This window comes from Anas platyrhynchos, chromosome 1 (genome assembly GCF_047663525.1).
Source record: "Anas platyrhynchos isolate ZD024472 breed Pekin duck chromosome 1, IASCAAS_PekinDuck_T2T, whole genome shotgun sequence".
Lineage (NCBI taxonomy): Eukaryota > Metazoa > Chordata > Aves > Anseriformes > Anatidae > Anas > Anas platyrhynchos.
This window is the reverse complement of record NC_092587.1, coordinates 99351719-99375265: the sequence shown is the minus strand read 5'-3', so window position 1 is coordinate 99375265 and position 23547 is coordinate 99351719. Positions and strand designations below refer to the sequence as shown.

Below are 23547 nucleotides of genomic sequence, written 5' to 3'. Positions count from 1 at the left end.
ATACAGATAATGTTAACAGAAGAGCAACAGGTGTGTTTGCTGACTATATTTTTCTATTAGCTGAACTAATTTATAGGATTTCAGGAACATTTCCATTTTTAATTTGTATTTCATGTCACATAGATTTAAGAGCATTTTCAAATTATATGGGAACTTTACCCAGTGATTTTGTACGGTGCACTCTTTAGTAACAGTGGATGTCCCATTTCTCTCCAGAATCTTTTTCCATTGTGAAGTTTACAGAGAAGAGCATTGCTAGGGAAGACTTTTTCCTGAAATATTTGCTCTAGTTCTAAGAACCTTAATGGCAAGAATATATCTGCTTCCATTAATATCAGGTTTTGAAATTTTTAGAAAATTAAATTAATTTTGTAATACTCTACAATATAATAATAATATTTGATTTTGCATTATTTCCTTTTTCAGTGGTGACAGTCATTTCAAATGATTTGGTTTTCATCTTAGACAACATGTTGCTTTACAAATTTACTCTCACTGATACTGGAGAATTTCAAGATTTCCTAGGGCATAGATATGTTAGAATGGCACCTAGGCACAGATAATGAGTTTTTTATTCAGAGCAGCTAAGGTCATTACAGGATACATTGTATTAGGTTATAGAATAAATACATAATCAGACACAATGCATAACATTCTGAAATACACTCTTTGATAACTTACCTTATAGGAAGCATTAGAAATAAGGGTACAAGAGATGTCAGAAATAGCTCAAATTTTGCACTTAAAGCAATGTGAAATATTAATACCTGAGTCTTTTTCAACAACAGAGACTCTACTCCATGTTTTAAATCTAAGAGTATTTGATTTGTTCAACTTGAGTTTTCTATGTAACTGTAGCTGAAACTTCAGAATATGTGAGTTAATAATACTCTAGAGCTTATTACTTGCGTTTTCAAATTTTATAAAGCAATATTAATTTTTCTTCTGCAGTATGCCATACATGTGACATATACATCATTATGCACCATATATCTCAATATTTGTAGTGTTTGTCTGTTTGTAAGATAAAAGGCTCTGTCATCCCACCCACACAACTTACTCAACAAACTTTATGAAAACACAGGCCTCCTGCCTGAGCTCACTCAAATACTTTAGAAAAGGTCTATGGTGGAAATGTTGAAGTATTTAACATTTATTTTTCCATGTAGTAATGGCTTAGACACAGCATCTAAGTTAAACATCAATGGACATTTAAAAACAAATGATAGTTTCAGAACAGGAGCCACATACACCAGTAGACTAGAAGAAAGCCTCCTAATCCAGACAGCAGAAAGTAATGTGAACGGGTTAATAGCATTTGGGTGCTTTTCTTTTCTGAATAGCTAGGAAGTACCAAGCAGAACTCATGGCTCCTTCTCACGGTCACGGAGAGAACAAGACAGCTCAACAACTGGGCAGGGCTCAGGTCTGGCCTTGCCAAAGAAGAGATCTGCGTTCTGACTTGACAGATCGGGGAGTTGGTGTCCAGGTTTCTCTTGCTCCTCAGTAACTGCTCTTACCATAAGGTAACATTCAGTCTGGGGCTCTTCCTCTAGCACAATAAATATTTATTATTCTATGCTGTGAGAATTTCTGATTATTATTTTTTTTAGAGACTCTAAAAACAGATAAATATATACCTAAGTCCACTAAGTCCTTTTCTCCATGTTGCCTGAAAACTCTGAAGTGATGAAAGATCTAATGTTTTACTTGGCAAACTCTGCTAATAATTGATTTCCCAAAGTACTAAGAACTTAAGATTTCTATGTAGCTCGAGTTTGCTTTGCTCCCTTTTACAATTATATGCTGCCTTTGCTTTTGGGTAGGACATGCAAACTGTAATTTCTTCTCTGTAGGAAATGTCAACACAACCTTTGTCTTAAAAATTAAAGGTAGGAAATTCAAACATATAACACAAAGAAACAAAAATTTTGAGTCAGTTTAACATTAAATCTACATCTTGTAAAAATGGTGCTCACACATCAGTCTATAGAAGATGAAAAACAGCTTCAGAATAAAGCACTGAAATTTGGTTGTACAAATTCTGCTACCACATAGCAAATTTAATTTGTATGGAAGCATGGAAAAAAAAAAACATTTTACATTTAGCAGAAAAATAAATATGGTATTGTTATTATTTCTCATAAATGTTCTCGTTGCTTATATGATTGTTTTATTCTAGATGATGTACCTTGTTTTAATATACACAATTCAATTCAGAAATAACTACTAAATGAAACAGCAGATAAGTAAAATATAATTAGACTATGTCTAATACAGTTACATAGACTTTCATGACTAATTGCTGTAATTATAGATTGCATCCTAAAAACTCAGAACCAAGTCTTCTGAAATCAATGTGCACAGTCATTCCTTCAGTTCAAATGTCTTAAAATAAGACAGATTTTGGAAATGCTGGAAATAAACAATAAAGAGAGGCAGCCAGGTCCTCACAGCTATACAACATCAATTGCACTCAAGAAAGAGAGGCCAGTTCAGACAACATGAAGCAAGAAGGCAAAATGGTATGGACACTGCCAGGTGACAACAGGCTTTCTGCCGCCCTAAGCAGCATGCTACCTACTTGCTTTTCATACTCTTCCCCTAAAAAAAATGTGACTTTGTTGTAACATCCAGCCAAAGAGAACCTTTTCACTTCTTTTCTTAGTTAAATACATAAATTAATATATTGCCCTTCTCACAGAATACAAAATAGCATAAGTATGATTTCTTTATTTGTTATGCATTTCTTTATACCCGTGTGAAATCTGCCATCTTCATTCCAGAGCGTTTTCCACTACTTTGCAGAGTAAAGAAATAAAAAACAGGCCTGTAATACCAAACACTGCAAAGTTAATGATATTTTTGGAACTTTATTCTTTCATACTTACTAATTTTGAGAGATAATTGGGCTACTGGAATATTGCAACACTGGGTATTATTACTAAATTTTGTTTAAGCCAGTTTTTCTATCCCAATTATAATTAGGAATAACAGCTAGACCCAGTATCTCTGATGAATTCCAGTGGCACAATTCTTCTTTGTTTTCTACTAATTTGTTGTGTGAATTTGATAAATTTTAGCAGTCAGAGAAGTGAAAAACTACCTCCATTGGTTAAAGCCAAGAACAGTTTAGATGCACTAAATCAGGTTCTCCAAACAGCTGTGCCAATGTACCTCTGTCCAAAACTGCTAGTAGAGTTTTAGGTCTTTGCTGAACAGGCTGCCAGCTGCATGAAGTAATGCCAAAGTGTATGGAATACAAATAAACATCTACTTGGATTTATATTTAGACCAGCAAACATGGTACATTTGTGTCCCAGGGTCAGATTTAAGCCTAGACCTCTACAAATGTATCCTACTGTATTGACCAACTGTGCCATCTAGCTCTCTTTCAAAGTAATCCTATTATATAATGAATTATGATGAGAGATTTTAGCACTGCTGAATTTGAGTTAAATAATCCCTCTAAGCAGTTGGAAATATACTAAATGGAAATATTTCTGCTGTACTTGGGCCACATTTGAAAACATCACGTTATTTTTTTTTAAATCAGATAATAATTCAACATATTTACATACTTTTTACTAGCCCAGACTCATGCAAGAGGCTAAATCTTAAATATTTTTTTTCATTAAAATTCCCTAAATAAATTCACTAAGGTCTCAGAAAAGTCAATAAAACTGGAAAGCACAATTGTGTTAATTGTGAGTGTTAACAAGAAATGGACTTATTTTAAATATTATAAACCGAAAGTCTTTCCTCTAGATTCTTATCTTGTAATGGTCATTTAAACACCAAGTTTCCACTATCAACATTTCAGAGGTGACACCAGAAAAGATTTATCACCAGAAATGCTTCAGCCATCACCTAATACTAGTACCTCAAGGAAAAAAAAATAGAAAAATCCTCCTAGCTTATTTAATAGGAAACACTTCAAAAGGCCTTGAAACCAATTCAACCAAAAAGAGAAAGGAGAAAATTACAGCATTAACATGAAAATACTACAAGTGCAAGACACACAATTATGGTAATTTAAAGGAATAAAAGGAGTTGAGGTTCCTTCTGAGACAAGGACTTAGAGGTGAATCCTTTACACAGCCAGGAGGCTCGCACTTGATAAGCAGTCCCCACTGGAGGCTCTAGATTAGGTGTTCTCTCAAGAGCTGTTTGTCGATTGAGAAAAGAAAATAAAAGGAAAAGGAAAAAAATATATATATTAATGGCAAAACATAGTTTATTAAATAAGGTAAAGGATGGCTCAGCATGGAATGACCAGTTTCTGAGAGACTAACTCTGCAAGATTACAGTCCTAGCCAAAGAACTGCAAAGGGTAACACAATGTAGTCTTTACAACAAGGAGGTCAAGTGCAGCAGAACAATAGCTGCTAAGCAGTGGGAATGAGGTCGCTTTTGGATGTGCTGAGGCAGCTTCTCCTTGCCTATCCCTAACCAGTCCTGGAGAAACAGAAGCATACAGGCATGCATACACACGTGCTTGAAGATGCAACGGACCTTCAGGTACTCCCACCACAATGGAGGATAAGGTACTAATGGGTTACTAGCCTGAGCTGGTAGGCTTTCTTACAGGAAGAAACAGAAATACCCATGCACTCCTGTGCATAGATGTGCACCTGTGAATGTGCATGCAAATGCACATACAGTAAAATTGAATGTGGAATTAAGTAAACTAACAATTAGACATAAAACACTATTTCTGATTTCTTCTTATTTCTATTCTTAAGGCTTGCAGAAGGATAAGATACAAATTAATCAGAAGTACTCTTCCAGCCAGCAAATCCTGGTGTGCAGTCAGCCTAAAACTGTCTGCTCCAACTAATGTCTCTAACTGCCAGTGACATCAAGAGAAATTATGGATCACAATTCTGGGATTTCCTTTAAAGAGCCTTCTCATTAATAAATAAAATCAGAAAAAAAAAAAAAAAAAAAAGGATCTCAAATGTACAGTTCTGGGAGGGTAGAGATGAAAAATTAAACTACAGCAAGCTTTTGGCCACTCACCAACTCTACACCTAGTTGACATGCTGCAGCCTTAGTACAGGTGTGCTAATTGGGAGCCACCAGCAAGTTATGGTGCTCTTGTCATGCACTTCTTCACCTATCTTAAATAACCTGACAAAAGCTCAGCCGGTTTTCATGTCACTCAGGAGTTTTCTTCACACCAGTGGGTATCTCAGCTGGAGAGTTAGAACAAGTGTTTCGTCTCACCTTGAAGCAGCACAAACAGTGAACATGACCTGGTACCTAACGTTCTCAAAACACTTTTTATTTCTCTAAAATAAAATATTCTAAGTGGAAGAACCAGAACATTAAGGAGTGGCGAAAGCCTCAGGATAGTGTTGAAACTCTAAGTTAGAAATGTAAGTAAATTGCTGATTATCTCTTGCACTGGGTAAATTTTTCCCTTGAATGAACCCAAGGGAGAAAGTGGAATTCTCTCATATAACCAAAAGATATCTACACCAAAGACTTGACTAAATTTTGAGCTCTCAAGGGAACCAGAGAGGTATTCCCTTCGTAGTCTGGCAAATATGTATGCCAAATTAAATGTAAACTGTGATAAAAATATGAAGTGATATAAATTCAAGTTACATGAACAAATACTAGAAATACAGGAAAACAACATACATGAAAATGTATGTTTTAATTGGCCTCTGACAAATTGCCCTTCTATTGCTGTCATATTTCAATGTGAATGACTTCAAAGGGAAGAAGAGGAGATAATGATATTTGTCTAACACCTTACTCCAATGCGGGCCATTTTTAATCCAACATCAGAAACTGCTGGTCTCGGCAGAGAAAATGGGACATTGATTTCCTTACATAGATGTGAGAAGTGAGAATAACTCATATATAAAGACAGCTACAGGTAAGGATCCTCAAGCCACTCCTCCCTGCTATGACTGAACCTATTGAGTAGTTGAATTGTCTTGAATAAATGAACCAAAAATATTTTGGTCTTGTTGAAATACCTACCATAAGCATATCAGAAATCTATCTGAGACAAACAATGCAGAGGGGTTTTGAGAATGAAATTATAAAATGAATAAAAGTTAGCAAAAAAATTTTTTTTTTATTCATCTTACATCCTATCTTCTGTATAACTTTTGCCAGGGAGATTAAATTGACAACTGAAATTAAATAAAGTTATGAAAGTTTTGCCTTACAGGAAACAGAAAATTTAATTTTGGATTTCAGATCATTGCAATATCAAAAATCAGAACTTACTTAGGGTTTATTTTCTTCGAGGTCAAATACGGTCCAATTTCCATAATTTTATGCACCTTTTGTACCTAAAATTGCCAGAATCCATATGGAATGAGAACATACAGTATCCTGTGCTTGCAGTGTTCAAAAACTGATGAAGAAACTATGTGATCACAAAATATTATGCTTTTTTTCAAAGGAAAGATTTACATCAAAACAATTCTAAAACATGTTTATGTTCAGTCATGCATGCAATTTTGACAGTCACAAACATAATTTATATATACACACAAGTCTAACAAAAAGAATCTGTCTCATGGGGTTCATTATTCAACATCTTAGTGGGTAAAAAAAATGCAACTTAAGTCACTGAAAGAGTCCTCTGTTTCCCAAAACATGACAAAAGTTGTGCAGGTACATTTTGAAGAAAATATAAGTTTTAGAAAGTGCACTATTGGTTTGGCCCAAAGTAGGACAGCTTTATTACATTGTCCAGCTATTACAGATTAGATATATCTAGACAAAAATGGAATCTATCTAAGGATAGAATATTTAGATATAACAGTACATATTTTACAGAATAATCTACTCAGTGAATGGTATTTATGAGATTTTTCAAATTCTGAAAATTTTCTAGTCAAAACTACTTTCCTCTAAAGCAAGAATAATGTGTACTACACTGATCTGTATTTCCAGCTTTCAAATATCTACTGTTTAATTAGTTATAAAAAAAAAAAAAAAGTGAAATCTGTAAATATGAGTGATATGAGTGCACACTGTGACATATTTTTTCAATTATATGATATTAGGGCTACAAGTCAGATATTCTGATAAAAATAATCTAGAAAGAAAAACAAATTTTCACCTTACTATAACAAAGGTACAAACACACACACAAGGAATAATAATTTCTTTTCAATTCTCTATTTATTCACTCAAACTATTTGATGAAGTCAAATCATATTAAAAAAAAAAAAAAGTCTCCTATTGTAGAAGCTAAATACTAGTGGAAGACAGCGCATTTGAATCATACAGGTGGCAGAGGAAGAAGAGAAAACATCAGCATTTTCTCTCTTATCATCTTTAGGTACCACACAGTGGAAATAAAAACAAGTTAAGAACTATTGGCATAGGTTAGGAAGGAAATAAATTAAACAAACAACTAAAACATTTTTTTTTCTGATTCAGCTCAGTGCATGCAGATATCCATACATTAAATATGGGTTATTGGTATCAATGATTCACAAACCACTGCCAAGGGGTAAACAGAATTTTATTACATATGCTTGCCTATTTTACCTGAAGTCTCCTAGAATTTCCTCCACCAATAATAGGCATGTTACTCAAACAGCCAAGAATTAATAAAATTAGAGAACAAACAAAAGAAGAATCGTAACATCCAAGCAGCCTGAAAAAACATTCACTTTTCTCTCTACTTTTAAATTTACACTGGCCTGAAGCCCAGAAATGGCAAAATGCAATCCGGCACTTGTGACAAGTCTAAGACTGATGTCTTTTGACCTGTCAGAAGAGAAATGGAAGCCTATAATGATTAGAAAAAGAAGATCAAGAGCTTTCTAATAGAAACAGCCTCATTCTATCTGTTCAAAATACTAGTGTTTAATGGTACTGGGGGGGGGGGGGGGGGGCGGGGTGTTGTACACATAGTAATTTTTTTTTCTCTTAGACATCATTATTCAGAACATTCAGAACCTACAAAGAACAGATTGATTAAAGCAAACACACACCAAAAACAAACAAAAACATACCAAAACAAACAAATCAAAACAAAACAAAAAAGCAAAACAATGAAAGACACAACAAACCAAAACCAAAACCAAGAATATCTTATAAATTCTTAGAGATTAGCCCTGCATTTACAAAACTTAACAGCATGAACTTCACTCATAGTGCTGAAAAAAACACTGGAATAGTGATACACTAACTGAGGATTTACTTTATTTATTTGCCTTTCACAAGTGTGACACAGAAAGATATAGAAAAAGGTTTGTTGGCTCCTGCTTGCAATGACACACATAACTCACTCCTCACTGTGCACTCTGAGGATTTAACTCTTTCCTTAGGGTGGACAAACACAAACCTAAGTGGGGCATGGTACAGAAAATTTTATGGTTTAAGTGTTTATGCAAAAGAGCAAAACAGAGGCTTAGAAACACTGAATATTAGTTAATCTACGAAGTGGAATACTGTTTGCATCTAGCTCAACACCTTTGACCAGAAGCTATGTGTAAGTAAGAGCTATTTTGTTCCCTCCTTTACCGTAGCAGCAAAAGTTTACATCTAGGATAAAGAGTCTAGGGTTTAGATTGAAATGCAAATAAAACATTTTAAGAGTGCTGCACAAGACTATTTTAACAAAACAAAAATCCCAGATCAGAGTAACAATCATGGTGCCTACCTTATCAAAAACTATCATTTCAGAAAAATCCAGGATGTAACATATTAATCATTGAATAGGTGGAGTTCATCCTAGCCATTTGTTTTCAAGAGTCCTCTTTCAAGGACTCTTTAAGATACTTCAATAAAAACAACCAAACATTTTAGATAATGGATAGTCCATTATCTAAATAAACTCTAGATGAAAAAAAATAAAATCACAAAGGAATATTACATGTATTTACTCAGAACAAGAATGACAGGTATGTGTCATCACCTATGAATAATTATTATATGGTTAATAAAATTACTGAACTGTCCATAAGCAATTTAAATATTTTCATAATTAAACAGCAGTCAAACATGACCAATAGTATTAAGAAAGTGGAGAGAAATCATCAAGTTATTTTAAAATTCTTTAACATAAAATACATTCTAGTTCATAAAACACTTGAAAGTTTTGACATTATTTTTTTCCAGACTAGTCATATCAATTGTTTATATGCTCATATGCTGCAATTTCAGCACTCGTTTTGGAAAATTAAGATTAAAATTAAGATTAAAGAAAGCTTTTGTTTATTCCCAAATGCATACATATTGCACTCCAATCAATCCATTCCCACATGAGCATGATAGACCATTACAGCATTTAAGGATATAAATAGATGTTCAAATATTTATGTACTTTTTTTTAATTTATTTTTTAATTTACAGATTAGAATAGGGATTGAGATTTTTTTTTTTTGGGGGGGGGGGGGTATTTTATTTGATTGCTAAAAGGTAGCTAAAACTGTTACTTGCTGTCATGTGCTCATGGTTATACTTCTAATTTCATCTTCTACTTTGTTCTGATTCTTTGAAAAGTAGCTCTTTATGTTTCACTTCACTCCCTGGTAAATTGGTTGCAATACTGTCTATACAAGATAGATTTTTTTTTAAAGCTTAATTCATTATTTATAAGGTACTTTGAGGTGTTCAGAAGAACAGCATATAGCAAATGAAAAGAAAGTGGAAGGTATCCAAGGATACAAGTGCTTTGAAGGACTACAGGTCTTTTTAAGGGTTGCAAAGAACCCTTAATAGATGGCAACATTTCATTTCCAAGGAATCTGAGGATACAGTCCATATTTTGATCTAGAAATGTGTGTGATCTAGGTGTAGCTGTGTTTTCTGGTTTGTTGGCATGTGTTTAACTTTAGTTTTACCAAACACTTAGGACCTGGTGTTGCTGACCAGAATTTTTAAAAGAAGTGTATTCATAATACAATATTTGTATTCTCCATGTCATTCCTTTACCATTGCAATAGAAAATGATCACAACTTTTATTTTTCAATTTTTTGTCTATAAAAACTACTTAAAATTCCAATTTTCCCCATATTTCTTATTCAACATTGTTTACTTACTGTGATTTAGTGACAGCCCTGAAGTTGTAAACCATTTTTACATCATTATGTAAAGCACACAGAACTGAGATACTGAGTAATACAGGAAAAAAAAAAAAAAAAGATTTCACTTGCATTAATCTATTCAAAAATTTGCCAACTGTAACAGGAAATTATAAGAATAATCTGGGATGAAAACAGGGCTGAATTAGAAATTGCCATAAAGATGGAGAATTATTACGAGTTTTTCTCGTTACCTATAATTAAGACACATAAAGTTTCATGAATATTGCTTGTGTGCAAGTAATTTCTCAAAATGGAACCTAGACGTACTTGAAATTTCTGCTACACATATTTTCCCTTTCTCTCTTCTTCTGTCATATTAATTCCAAGTAACATTGAGTGCACACACTTAAAACAAAATTTGGTAATGTAGTATCTATCTAGTAGAACTCCAAGCTTACTTTCAAACTAATTCAGACAACCATTAATGCTATGCAAGGAGTGCAGATTGGATCACAGTTTCTTGAAATGTACATTTAATTTTCACTTCCAGTTCATGACTCCTAAGACACTGCAATAATGGATCTTTAGAAGGAGGTTGTCCTATTTTATTTGCATGATCTATAAAATCAGGAACACAGTACAAAGTCATGTAACTACTTTTTTTCTTCTCTTTTTGTGATGGAAACACTTAGCAACAATCAGTTGTCAGTGTCTTGATTGTTTCCTATTCTTTTGCACGTAAAAGTCATTTTTAATAAAGTGTGAGAAAGGAAAGAACAAGTGATTTTGTACTAATCAGTTGTCAAGGGCTTTTCTTTTTTTTTCCTTATATACATATAAACTAAACTTGAATGTTTTTGTAAAACACATAAAGCAGGTGTGATTTCTTACTGTGATCACCTGACAGTGTTCTTATTGTTTCTAGCACTGTAAGACTTAGCTACTTTCCTTGTTTTGGAGCATGACATTTAGAGGAAAACCTGTTAGCTTATAAGTGGCCAGGGCCTGAATATTACATAGCTTTGTCCAGGAAGAGACGTCCTTGTCCTTTGCTCACCAGCAGTGAGGCCAGGCACAAGTGCCCTTCTCCTGAGCCAAGAGGCTGCTCATTCTTGTTACCGCAACAAGCAAGGCCAAGGTTTTGTTTGCTCCTGGCATACCCTGCTACCTTGTTATTTGGATAAAACTGAAATGTTGAAAGCAGGGAAGCAAGTTCTTGCAAGAAGGTGGAAGCTTTTGGAGGAAAAGGGATTATTCTCCTCTTATCATGGAGCAATTGATCATGGAGCGGTTGGGAAAAGCTTGTGGAAGTACCAAAAAAGCTTGAAAAGGAGGGGGCAGCATTAGCAATCAAAAAGAAGAGTAGGGGTCTACAGGTAGGTGCTGGGAATAGTCATGAGCCAGCCCTCAGACCCTTTGAGTGGTTGTTCACACTGCCCTACAATTATCTAAATGCCAGTTCATCACCTTAGAGCTTCTGTTTTCCTTGTGTACTTTTCTATGAGCAGCAGTTGTTGCACCCATCTGAATTTCCAGTTGGTAATTAATTTGAACAGTTTTAATAAATGTAAGGCAGAAGACAGACACGGGACTATGGACCACATTACCTCTAGGTCATGCAGAGTGGATGGAGCCTGTGTCTTACCACCCACCTGCCTCACTGTGGTGAATAAAAGGAGTATGGAAAACAGAAAATTAGAATACTCCCACTAAATATATTCAGGGTTCTTCCATTAAATGTTCTAGCACTGGATAGTATTTGCATATCCGGACTAAAATTTTCCTCAACATTTTCTACCAAAGCATGCAGAATATACTTTCACTGAAGGACTCTGAAAGAGAAATAACATTTTGCGCATTACCCATGTCATACCATATTCTTAAAAGAAAATCTATGGCCCTAAATGGTAAACAAGCTGGGTTAGAGCCAGGTGTTCACTGTAACAGCCAGTACAGGCTAATGTGATCACAAAGCTGAGCTTCTTGCATAGCACAACTTGTATTATTTTCTAGAAGTGGTGTCTGATTTAACTGTATTGTCTAGTCTTTCTTCTGCCCTTTCTGGATAGCTTCTGCCTGCATCTCACCAGTAATGACAACTAGAAGCCACACTGATTTCTTCAATAGTTAATTGTCCTCACTTCATAAAACTGAAGGACTGTGTGGCATGATTGACTTCATATTGGGCAAAATGAAATCTTAAAAATCTCCACAGAGATGAATAGTGTCTTACACCACTGAGTGAACAGTCTTTTTAGCTTGATTTCCTAGGAAAACAAGATTTCTCTGATGAAGATGTTTGCGTTTATCTCTTTCACCTCTGGGATATACAAGTGTCTGTTTGTCCTTCAATCCCTCAGTCTAACTTTGAGCTTGTTGGCTAATTTTAACCAAGTTTGACAGAGTAGGACCGATCTCCCAGATCTGCTGGTTTCATTAAAACAGTGAAGGAAAAAGACTTAATTAGTGCCTCCTGACGAGAAAAAGACTGCAGAATATGCCTGTTTCTGATTTGGCTTTGAAGAATCGAGACCTGAATGAAACATTAAGAATGCCTTGTCTTTGGCACATGAAAATTCTCACTTTTCCAGGTAGAAGAGAAACAAGCATTAGCTTAATTTGTTCTATATGTTTACATAGATGATACTGTGAGATCACTAATAGGACTTATTTTAAAAACAACACAAAACAAAACAAATAAAGGTTATTGCCAAAAAGATAAGTGATGTAAATAAAAACATATTTTTATCCCTCTCTTTTTACACAGATTACCTTCACATGGGCATCAAAATAATTCTGCTTTGCAATTTGAAAACTATATTTGTATGCATATGCATTATTTCTGGTTCCTACAGTAATCATATGGAAGAAAGGCTACTAGGAATGTTAGAAGGGAAGGGTAAGCTGCCACATTCTTCCTCCAAGGCACAAAATATATCACAAGAGGATGTGACTAGCTGGAAGAACGTGACACTGGCATGTGATGCACACTGGTCCCAAACTGTTAGCCTTAAGTAACATATGGCATTATGTTGCACACTTTTGCTTCTTTCCATTCATAGGCAAGGATGTTGCCAGATCTAACATTTTGTTATGAGTTTTGCTCTTTATTTCTGTATTGTTGTTAGACAGTTTCTAAGATATCTTTCTAACTGCTCTCTGTTCTTAAATACAATTGGCTTCACATCCACCCCATCTGCTCTTGCTGTCTGCATTCCTTAGTGTATGATTCCTAACCATTCAGTAATTTCAATCACTCCTATTTGCAAATTGCTATATGCCTATTTGCCATGGTGTACAGGTTTATTGTCATGATAATGACAAATGCTGAGAACTTTACAATATCTCTTTATTCTCATCTATATCTTCAAAATGTTTGCTGACTACACAATTCATTGGCTATATGAGAATTGATAAGTCTGTATACAAATGATCCATTTGTGCATTGAGGACCCCACTGTGCACTTTCAGCACATTTTGTATTTGAAACACAATTCTTAAAATGCTTGTAGACTGTATTCCTTGTGAATATGTGTTCATCATTCCTTCATTCATTGTGTACCTTTTTGAATTCTGAAAAAAATCTACTGCATAAATGTCAAGGTTCACTCTGTTACAACTGTGATTATAAAAAGGTGAACACAAGTCTAGAACTCCCAAAAATTAAAAGGTATTTTCAAAGCCAAATTAAAATGTGTGTGCCTTTATGAATAATAAAATCTTTATAACTGCAATGACTTTTTCCAGTGCATTTGTCACAGCAGTGTGAAGACCCAATCGTACATGCTGGTTCTTCAGCCCACTCAGAGAACAGTTCATTTAACTGACTGGCAATCAAACAGAAACAGTTCTTTATTCCGAGTCTTATGAAGAAAACAAAATTAATTTCATAAAGAATATATTATTTATGAAACCAAGCAATATTATTCACTGAGATGAATAATATTTTATTATTTTTTTTAAAAAAAAAAAAAAAGAATGTGCCAGATCATACAAACAAAACCAAGATATACAAATTACCTAACTGTGTACTGGCTTATCATTGATGTATGTCTTTCAGTGATGACTGAACTATTTTCTATTTACTTTCACATAAATCTGTGTTGAAGTTATGGCAACTTGAACAATGTTAATTAACTCACATCATATACATAGTTGCTTCATTCTGAACAGCTCTGCAACTTGAGTAAGAACTATCTATTTTCTAGTAATACAATACTTATTTTTTTTCCTGAAAAAGTATTTCCTTCCTTCTATAATTTTTCTTAAAATATATTTATCTGAAATCAAAGTGTATCATCACAACAGAAATATTCCTAATATGGGCAATCAGAACATACTTAGAAGTCCTGTGAAAATAGCATTACTTTGAAGAGTGTTCTCTATAATTTAGAAGTTATACAGCATGTTATATAGCACCATGCCCACTAATTAATTTTCAAAGAGTGTCTACATTTTTTTCAGCAGTTCTGATTTGATTCAGTCCTTCCCTGACTGGCTTCAATCTTGTTTAAAATTCTACTGCCTACGCAGCATCTTACCCTGCCTACTTTCCTTTTTGTCCATTTCTTATTATCATTTCACCTGTTTAATTTCCATTTTCCTCGCTTTTCTATTTTCTGCTCTCTGAATTTCTAAGCTATACGTAGTGTACTGTACTATGTATGCAGTACATCCTTTTCCCCTACATTATATATGCCCTGTCTGTTTTCATTATAAAATTTTCAGGGTGGATACTATCTATGTCTGTTTTTTTGTTTGTTTGTTTTTTCAAGAGTGTTCCCTTTGTCGATCAGTCCCCATACCTAAACAGAACTGAACTTGATAAATAATTTCTCTAAAAACACATGAAAGAGATCTTCCAACTTTCACACACACACGCAAGTCTGATTTTATATATATTTGTATATGTATTACATATAAAATCAAGACATTTCTTTTGAATGGGGCAAGTTGGTGAGGAAAATAAATGAATGACAAAGTTTCCCCAGGATTCTGATATCTAAATTATCTGGGTGAAGCTGACAGTGTGTTTGTAGGGGAGAATGGATGACAGAATCTCTTGAGATGCCTACAAGCTACATTTTCTATTATTTTAGGCAGGGGATTTTCTCATTTAAATATAGGTCACGCTCTTTTCTGTAATGAAGCCTTAGAAAAGTATAAGGCTTTGTAACTGAAATAATATTAAGGAAAAGTTACAAATAAATATATTTTGAATAATGTGTTGATTATCCATCACAGTTTCAGAGTTCAGAAAAACAGTAGCATGGGGGCTTTTGTTGTCATTTGTTTTTGCTTGTTTGTTTTCAGTCACTCAGTCCTGAATAAGCTGGTATGTCTCAGATGACTCAGTCCCTGTATTCATTACTCCAGTGCAGGGAAAAAGTTATAGATGTAACTTGGTTCCATATGCACTGTAAATCAACACTTACTTTAATAGTACTATAATGACAGCAAATGGACATATTAAGTCCTACAGCATCTCACTTCTTTGCTTTTTAGTAGCTTGCTGATGCATGTCATAAACAATATATGAGAATCATGTGCCTTCCTTTTATAGGGAAAATATGCAGAATGGGCTAAAACGTTCAATAATGCATTACAAAACTGTGCTGCTTAAGTAAAATTGTATTATACTATCTGGCCATAAGAAAAAAAACGTTAGGCATAATAATTCATTGAAATGACTACAAATATCTACTGAAAAGAACAATGTTAACTCTGCCTGCTCTACAAGAATTACTAGAATTCTATTATAATATTAACATACATCAAAGTTAACTGTGAGACAACTGTTTTTTCATTTTTGATTTTAAGGAGTACTAGTTTTTTAATAAAATTGACATTTCAAACAATTGCATCTGGAAAAAAAAAAATCACATTTCCACTAACAACAACGAAAAGAACATTACAATGTTCTGAAAATTTGGCATAGTGGAAACAAATATGGAAAAACTTTTGGCTGCTGACAAACCTTTCTGACAGGTACAGATCACCTATTACAACAATTTCTGGTGATTGCTCGCTGTGTGAACTGTAAGGGAAGGCTGGTGGTCTTAATTTAACTTCCTCTCTAATGACAGCCTCTACATTGCCATATGACCATTGCGTACTCAACCTACCCTAACCCAGCACTACACGGCTCTCTTCTGCTGACTCCTTTCACTGTCCTCTTAAATCCCAGCAAATACATTCAGCTTCTCACCCACATGAAGCACATACGCTGTATATTCACTCTCTTACCCATGGTTTGTTCAGGACTTTATCCTAAACCACAAGGGAAGGCATGCTTTCAGGCTTCACCATTAAGTAGCATATGCAACTCAGCTTATACCCCTTGCCAGTATAGAGGTAGATCCTTACTCTACAGCCCCTACTCAATGTTCTGTTTATGCAATAGCTTCAATAGCTTGAAGTTTTGGTGAAGTCTGGACTGCCACTTATGGTTGGTGGCATGCGCAATCACACAGCATGGAAGTTGCTGTGTGGCCTATTGAACAGCATGGACTAACTATAAAAAGCTGCCCTACAAATGAAAGAGTAATACTCAATGAACTTTGAACCTAAAGAAATACAGAAAGAAACTTCTGGAACAAGAATAAAATTGCAATCAGAAAATAAGCACTGGACAGAGAAGGATTATTAAAATCCAAATCAGGTATAGTATTATTCACATAGCAGTAGTAAATGACAGCAAGATACTGAAGCCATAAAGGTCTGAATTTCCATTTATACGTGATTATAAATATAGAGCAGCATGATCTGAATTTAGACTCCTGCCTTTGCCAAGGCTATGATCCCCAGCATGATTCAGCTTGTATAACCTTTTCTCCTCCATTCACCTTCCTCTTTTCTTTTTCTCCCTGGGACACCAGATTTAGTTTACAGGCTATTAACAGCATTTGGACTTAGTTGCTTTCCATTTCTGTTTAGGGTGACTTAGGGTGATTTCAAGCAAAAACAATGGTAAACCTGGTCACAGCAGAACTCATGTAACCCACCCATTTTCTTCCTCCCCCATATGCTGATGCAATCCTATCTCATGGCCAGAAGCAATTTAACCTAAGTGCTTCTGATTCTCAGAGCATGTCGGCAGTGCCAGATAGGTCTACTAGTGCCAGATAGTGTCTACTGGCATTTTAGCACCCTATTGAATAGGGACCAAATCTCCCCAAATTGGAGGCAGTAATTAATCACAGACAACACCTACTTACTTAAACAAAACAAAACAAAAACTTATTTGAATAATAGTTGAACAATTCCCACCCTCCATCCATGAAAACTGTGTTAGTTATGTTCAACTTATTAATGTTATTGCATGCAAAAATCACATTTAAATTAAAAGAGAAATATGGGCACAGGAGCCAAGACAGCCCCACAGCTGCATGACCCTAACAACATCTCCAGATGCACCTCTGTTGCTTGCCAGTAGCAAAACTGGAAAAGGAGCCAGCAGAGGTGACACCAAGGAGTTAGCAACAGACCCACATGCTGCTGCTAGAACAAGCATTTCAGAGTTTGGCATCTGGTCCCTACTTTTGCCAAGTATGCCCTGTTTGTTTCCACAGCTGTTAAATGTGTTTGCTCAGAAAGGAAAAAGCAGAAAGAAGAAAGAGCAGCTAGAGATATACTACTGACTGCAGAAAGAAATATGAAGCCAACATGCAATTTACTCCCAGATAACAATTTTCTTTAGAAAATGTATTGCTAGCTATTAGGACAAGTCTGAGATATTCTTAGATGAAATTCATGCATAAATTCATATGGCATATTTATGTTTATATCTTCAAAACACTGTGGGCAATTATCACAGGGTTAACAAATACATTTGCTGTAAACAACTTTTCCCCATTTTCTATATATGTTTTAAATTACCTTGTAATAATCTGTTCCATCCAGCAGAGAAAATTATTTTAGGCAAACTGAAATCTGCAATAGTTCCAATTTACCTGAAAGTAAAGGAATACAAAATTAAATAATAACGTAAAGTTACATAACTTGTTACAAATACTCGTGAAGCATACATGTATTTCATGAAACAAAACAGTGATTAAAAATTAAAATCACAGTTTACACTCCTGAATAAATTTAAAGAACCTTATTTTGAGACAACAGCTCTAGTTTTCTAAAGCTTAACTCATTTTAACTCAAAAGATTTAAAATTAAACTCTTAAATTAAAAAAAAAAAAAAAAAAAAAAAAAAATTTCATTTAAGTGAATTAAGGACCTCTAAAAAAAAATAGTCTTCTGTAAGACCAAGCAGGGTAAGCACATCATTTCAGATTGCAACACATGCCAGATTCAGTTTCTGGCTAAACCATATCAATTTCTTTGCTTTCAGCTACATTTTAACCTTCACAGGGGAGTAATTTATGGTCTGATTAGCACAGCTGACTTCATTTTACACCTATGAAAGCAAGTCTTGTTAATATAGTTAAACAGAATTTATATTCATGTAAAATCAGGCCTCTGGATGTTTGTAAAACACTAATTTACTCAAATGCAGTTGCTCTTAGGTGAGATATACAGATCCTTTGAAACACAGATGTGAGCTAAAACCTGGTCTCTCATGCTAAGACATTAATTTAGAGCTGTGACAAAATCAACTACATGGATTCTTTTTAAGTCTTTGCTAAGTTGAATTCTTTTTTTAAAAATTGGAAGGTTAGAAGTCATACTGTATATTATATCTCTGCTGTAGTTCCCCTCACAGTTTTATCCATTCCATATTAAAAATATTTATTTCCTTTCTTATTCCCATGAAATTTCTATAAAACAAATTATAAAATAAATTAGTTTTCTATAAAACTAATGAAATTTCTATAAAGTCAGTTTCACAGAGTTTTACTAGTTGATAGGAGAACACTAGGAAATAACTCAAGAATTTAGTTTTTATTTCACATTATGTTCCAATTGGGGAAAAAAAAAAAAAAAAGAATATTCACAGTAGAAAATGTTTTATCATCAGGCTTACTATGATACCAGCACAAACTAAAGAGTTGATGCCATTTTAACTAGCGTATTATAAAGACCAGTTCTGACCAACAATGATCTGTCTTCACCAGTGCACTGAAAATTGTCATCCCTGACAAGACCCGAATCCATGAAGACAAATTTGGAGAGCTCCCAAAAGGTGGTGGCTGAAAATTGACCCTTTCTACCAGAGCATTGTCAGAAGTGATTACAAAAAGTTCCTTGCTATAAACTGTAACAGGGAAATCCAGACCATTAGAATTGCAATGAAGAATCTAAAGAATCTTCAGTAAACAAGAGACTTAACTGAGTGTATTCAGCTCAACCGGTATAATGTTTTCCTCTCTTTCAGCTCAAACAGCCAGTATTTTATTTTATTTTATTATTTTATTTTACCTAAGACTGCAACATGCATAAGGCCACCCACAATTCACTCTCTTTACACAGGAGTTGATAGTAGTAAATACTTATCATGTAGCATGCAAGACTATGCATATTTTTTTATCTACTATGGCCTGGGTTCATATCCAGTTCTGGGAAATGAACCAAGACCACATTTGCACAATCAGAAATAGGTACTGGTATGCAAACCTTGAACTGTTAAGTATTTTTTGCCAGGTGTATTATGAGGATACTTTGTGATACTGGGGAGGGTTCCAGGTTAAATCGATGATTTAGGTACTTCAGGCAGAAGAAAATCTACCTTCATGTTCTTTCCTCACGTAACACTGATTTGGAACAATTATCATGATGCAATTTTTGTTGTTCAACAGAGTCCACAGTTGGGACTACTTATGAAACCACTTTTTTATTCAGAGGTAGCTTGAAATTCTATCTCAAAAGCATATTGGAGAGCTGGTTAATACAAACATTCTTAGGAAGGAAAGCTCCTTCATGACTGGAAGTTGGTGGTAATTTTTATTTATTTATTTACCAATTTAATTGGAGAGCTGGATTCAACTGCTGTTCTTCTAGCACAAGGTGAGGAGTTATAATATTCCTTCTGTTCTGAAGAATAACTTCTCAAAATGTCAAAGTCTTCCCTAAAACCTGGTATTTTATTATTCTATACATAATTATGACATTTATTGCTATTTTGACACCTGTTTGCTCCTTTACACACCTGTGTCCATGTGTAATATAAATTGATTTATAAATGTTCCATAGAAGGTATGAATCTATAGAAGCAAATTCAGGAGGCCCTTTAGCATTTCCATAAACGTGCACATACCTGTATACAGTAATACCTAAGTGCTTAACTGAAATGGTCAATTTTTTTGTTCTTAAACCACATACAGCTCATAATGTATTAAACTCATGTTTGTGGAACTGTCAATACTGTCAAGTAATCTGAAATCCTGGCTAGTGGAGGAAGAGCGCTAGCAAGGTCTGCTGAAGGTCATCCACCCAAGATGATGTGTCCTACATATTTTAATTATGAAGATTTCGGTGTAAAGTGAAGTTTCAAGAGGCTTCTCAGCATTGTGAAGAAAGTTATGGTATTTTTTGTTTGTCTGTTTGTTTTTGGTTTTCTACTTTGCCCTGGCATGGGAGGCTTGGGCTACCTCAGTCCATGTAAGGCTTTGTGGTTACAGAACAGATATGGATGGAACTAGGACAGGCTGTCTGGAAGGGGAACAGTGAGAGAAGATTCCTCTGACCCAAGGTGAAAAGAAAATGTGGCTATGGTGACTATGCTGCTGCTTCAACAGTAGGTGCTGGTACACAGACCCAAACCCTGACTTCACTAGTTTCCTAGAGCCTGATAAAGACAGAAGAGGAACAAACAGGCTTGTGACAGACTTGCCTAAAGGCTGTCTGGCCAGTCCTGGGTAAAAGCTGCAAAGAGTCACGAAGGTTAGGCACTCCTCCTTTAAGGGCAATGGACAATGCCCTGACCTGATGCTGATAAAGGTTAGGCAGTGTAGGCAGATTTAGTTTTTTAATTATTTATTTTTTTAAAATCACAAAGAGCTGAAGTTGGACCAATGAGTTAAGTGAAAAAAAAAAAAAGTACAAAGGAAGAGTTAGTGAACTTTTTTCCTTTTACTGATATGTCCCTAGCTATTGCCTCTCAGTTTTCTGTCTGTTGCAAAAAGTTTAAAGTACATCTTTTGCTTTTGTTTTCCATTCAGCTGATGATAAAAAAGACATCAAATGTCATCAGATGTTCTATATTGAACAGGTTTTTGGTCAATGGGGGACAGAACATTAGCAACATCAGCAAAACACATTTAAGGTAGTAAAAATGATTGTGTTGTGAAATCTTCTCAGGGAGACCCCTGCCTCCATTTGATATGCAGTCATGGTTACTTACATTATACATCTGGGCATCTAATTTTAAGGACAGGCTAGAACTGTCTTTTTTTTGAAGCTTATGAAGTTTTAACTGCTACAGATAGTATCAACTCAAATTATTATTTCCATTCCAACACAGATTATAGAACAAGAGAACAAAAATGGAAATTAAAAAATAAATTCAGCACATATATCAGAAATCACCTTTTCATGTAGAGAATAATAAATGCCTAGAATAGCCTGCGGGCAAAACTGTTGAGGCAAAAAGTGCCAGTGTCATTCAAGAAACAATTAGATATCATCCTTGGGGAAACAGACTGTTAAAAAGAATATGTCTTAATGGACCAAATGACCTTTATTCATTCTCCAAAATTCTCTCATGTTCTTGCAGTTCTGTTGAAGAATATTTCAGCAAGTTGGCCTCAAGCAATGTCAATTCTTTCTTGAATTATTCTGCTCATTGGTTCACTACTGAGGTTGATCCTTTCTTACACTATAATAATGAAAACAATGGCCAGTCCTGTATCATGACAATACTACGACTATATAACAAAAACTCATTTTCAGTCCCATGATTACCAGTCTTGTACCCAGACTAACTACATAAAGTTTTTCAAACATTTGGAAAATGAATAAACAACAAAAATCCCTCCCTCCCAGGGCTCTAAAATTAACCATAAGAAAAATAGCTCTTCTCCACTTCCGGACTTCATGCACATAGCATGCACCTAGTAGACAAAACACGTTTAGGGAAACAAGAAGTTAAATTTGCCTCAGAAAACTAAGCAGATTCATGAAAGTCCTTGTAGCTCTCCAGTGGTTGCTGTGATAAATAAATCTTTTTATGTTTTAAGTTATTGCTGAAAAATTTCAGATGTTTATTCTGTTTTAATACAATACAGACAAAAATAAATATAATATTAAGCATCCATAATGGATTGTCTGTTTATTGGAAAAGTATATCACACTTTAAACTTTAATTTTAAGGGAATAGCTTATAGAAGTGTAATCACTTCTGTAAGGAAGGAAAAGCATAGTTTATCTCTACTGATATACAGTGTTAAGCAGAAACAATAGAATTGGCTACAAGGAACTTTGACATCTTACCCAGCTGGAGAAAATCTAGTGGTATCTGTAAAACTGTATTTTTCTTTTGTACTTTTGACTTGACTGTTACACACAAGTCACATGACCTCTGGACTACTTTGTTTTTTCTTCCCTTGTCCATAATTTTATGAGTTACCTTGGAGTTTGTCTGCTCTTTGCAATGAAATGAAAATTCATACTGAATTTGCAACAGCAAAGAAAAAGGTATAGCTGGAACTCTATCCCCAAAGACTGCCCCTACATATCACAAACCGAAACTCAAGAGGACCTACATGTCAGGAGTGCAATCTTAAAAGCTGCAGAACTGTTGAAAGAAGTGGGTGTTTACTAACATACTGTAATCCAAGTCAGAGTAAATTACACAAATATTTAACACTAACAAAAGAGAAAGGTACTGACATTTTACAGATTTTTGCTAGATGGTACAGATTATCAAGCAAAAAAAAAATCACAATTTAGTTTAAGAAATTTATCAAGACTGCTGTTATAAAAAATAAATGCTGAATCCACAATATACGAAAAATAACAAATTATATGGGTAATTTAAAATGCAAGAAAATTAATCATTCCAAGTTCTTCAAATTCCATTGATTTGACGAACTTAATACACAAATGCTCTTCAGCAATAAGTTATTTTTTTAACTGTTGTAGCTTACAAATATGTTGACACTTTTAGTATTTTATAGCTTTGAAAAATTAAATTGAAGTTTAATTACATGGAGACATCAAACCATTACCTTCATTGGGACATTATTGTACATTAGTGCATTGAAATATTCAAATTCTGTCACAAATACTATTTATTGTAGAAACATAACAAGTAAGTGTTATTGGAAAAGACAGAAATGCTAAGATTTGAATTTTTAGAGACTCCTTTTGAAGGTAACTATTACTGTGCATGCAGGAATGTAACGTTAACATCAATTACCAGGAGTTCTGAAAACAAGAATGCCACTTGGTATTTTCTAGTTTGCATTGCTGAATTTCCACGGGTCCACTATAACTTAATTTCTCTCGGTATCAGAACCTATAAGACATGCTTTTCTGCAACAAAATGGTTTTGCCTTTTTTACATTTAAGACTGGATCCTACTGGAGTTTACTTGTGCTATACTTCTTGTTTATCACATTTTACTTATACTGCAATTATTTT

At 34.5% G+C, this 23547-nt stretch overlaps 1 long non-coding RNA gene across 2 annotated transcripts in view; it reads right to left on the bottom strand.

Moving 5' to 3' along the window:
• The window catches only part of LOC106016458 (uncharacterized), a 40060-nt gene extending 21710 nt beyond the window's left edge, over positions 1 to 18350 (bottom strand). For both annotated transcript variants that reach the window (XR_002401175.4, XR_001189187.4), the window contains exons 1-2: positions 18245 to 18350; positions 17893 to 17966 (exon numbers count right to left, since the gene is read on the bottom strand). This is a non-coding gene — a long non-coding RNA (uncharacterized lncRNA). The remainder of the gene's footprint in view (positions 1 to 17892; positions 17967 to 18244) is intronic.
• Positions 18351 to 23547: the final 5197 nt, after the last annotated feature.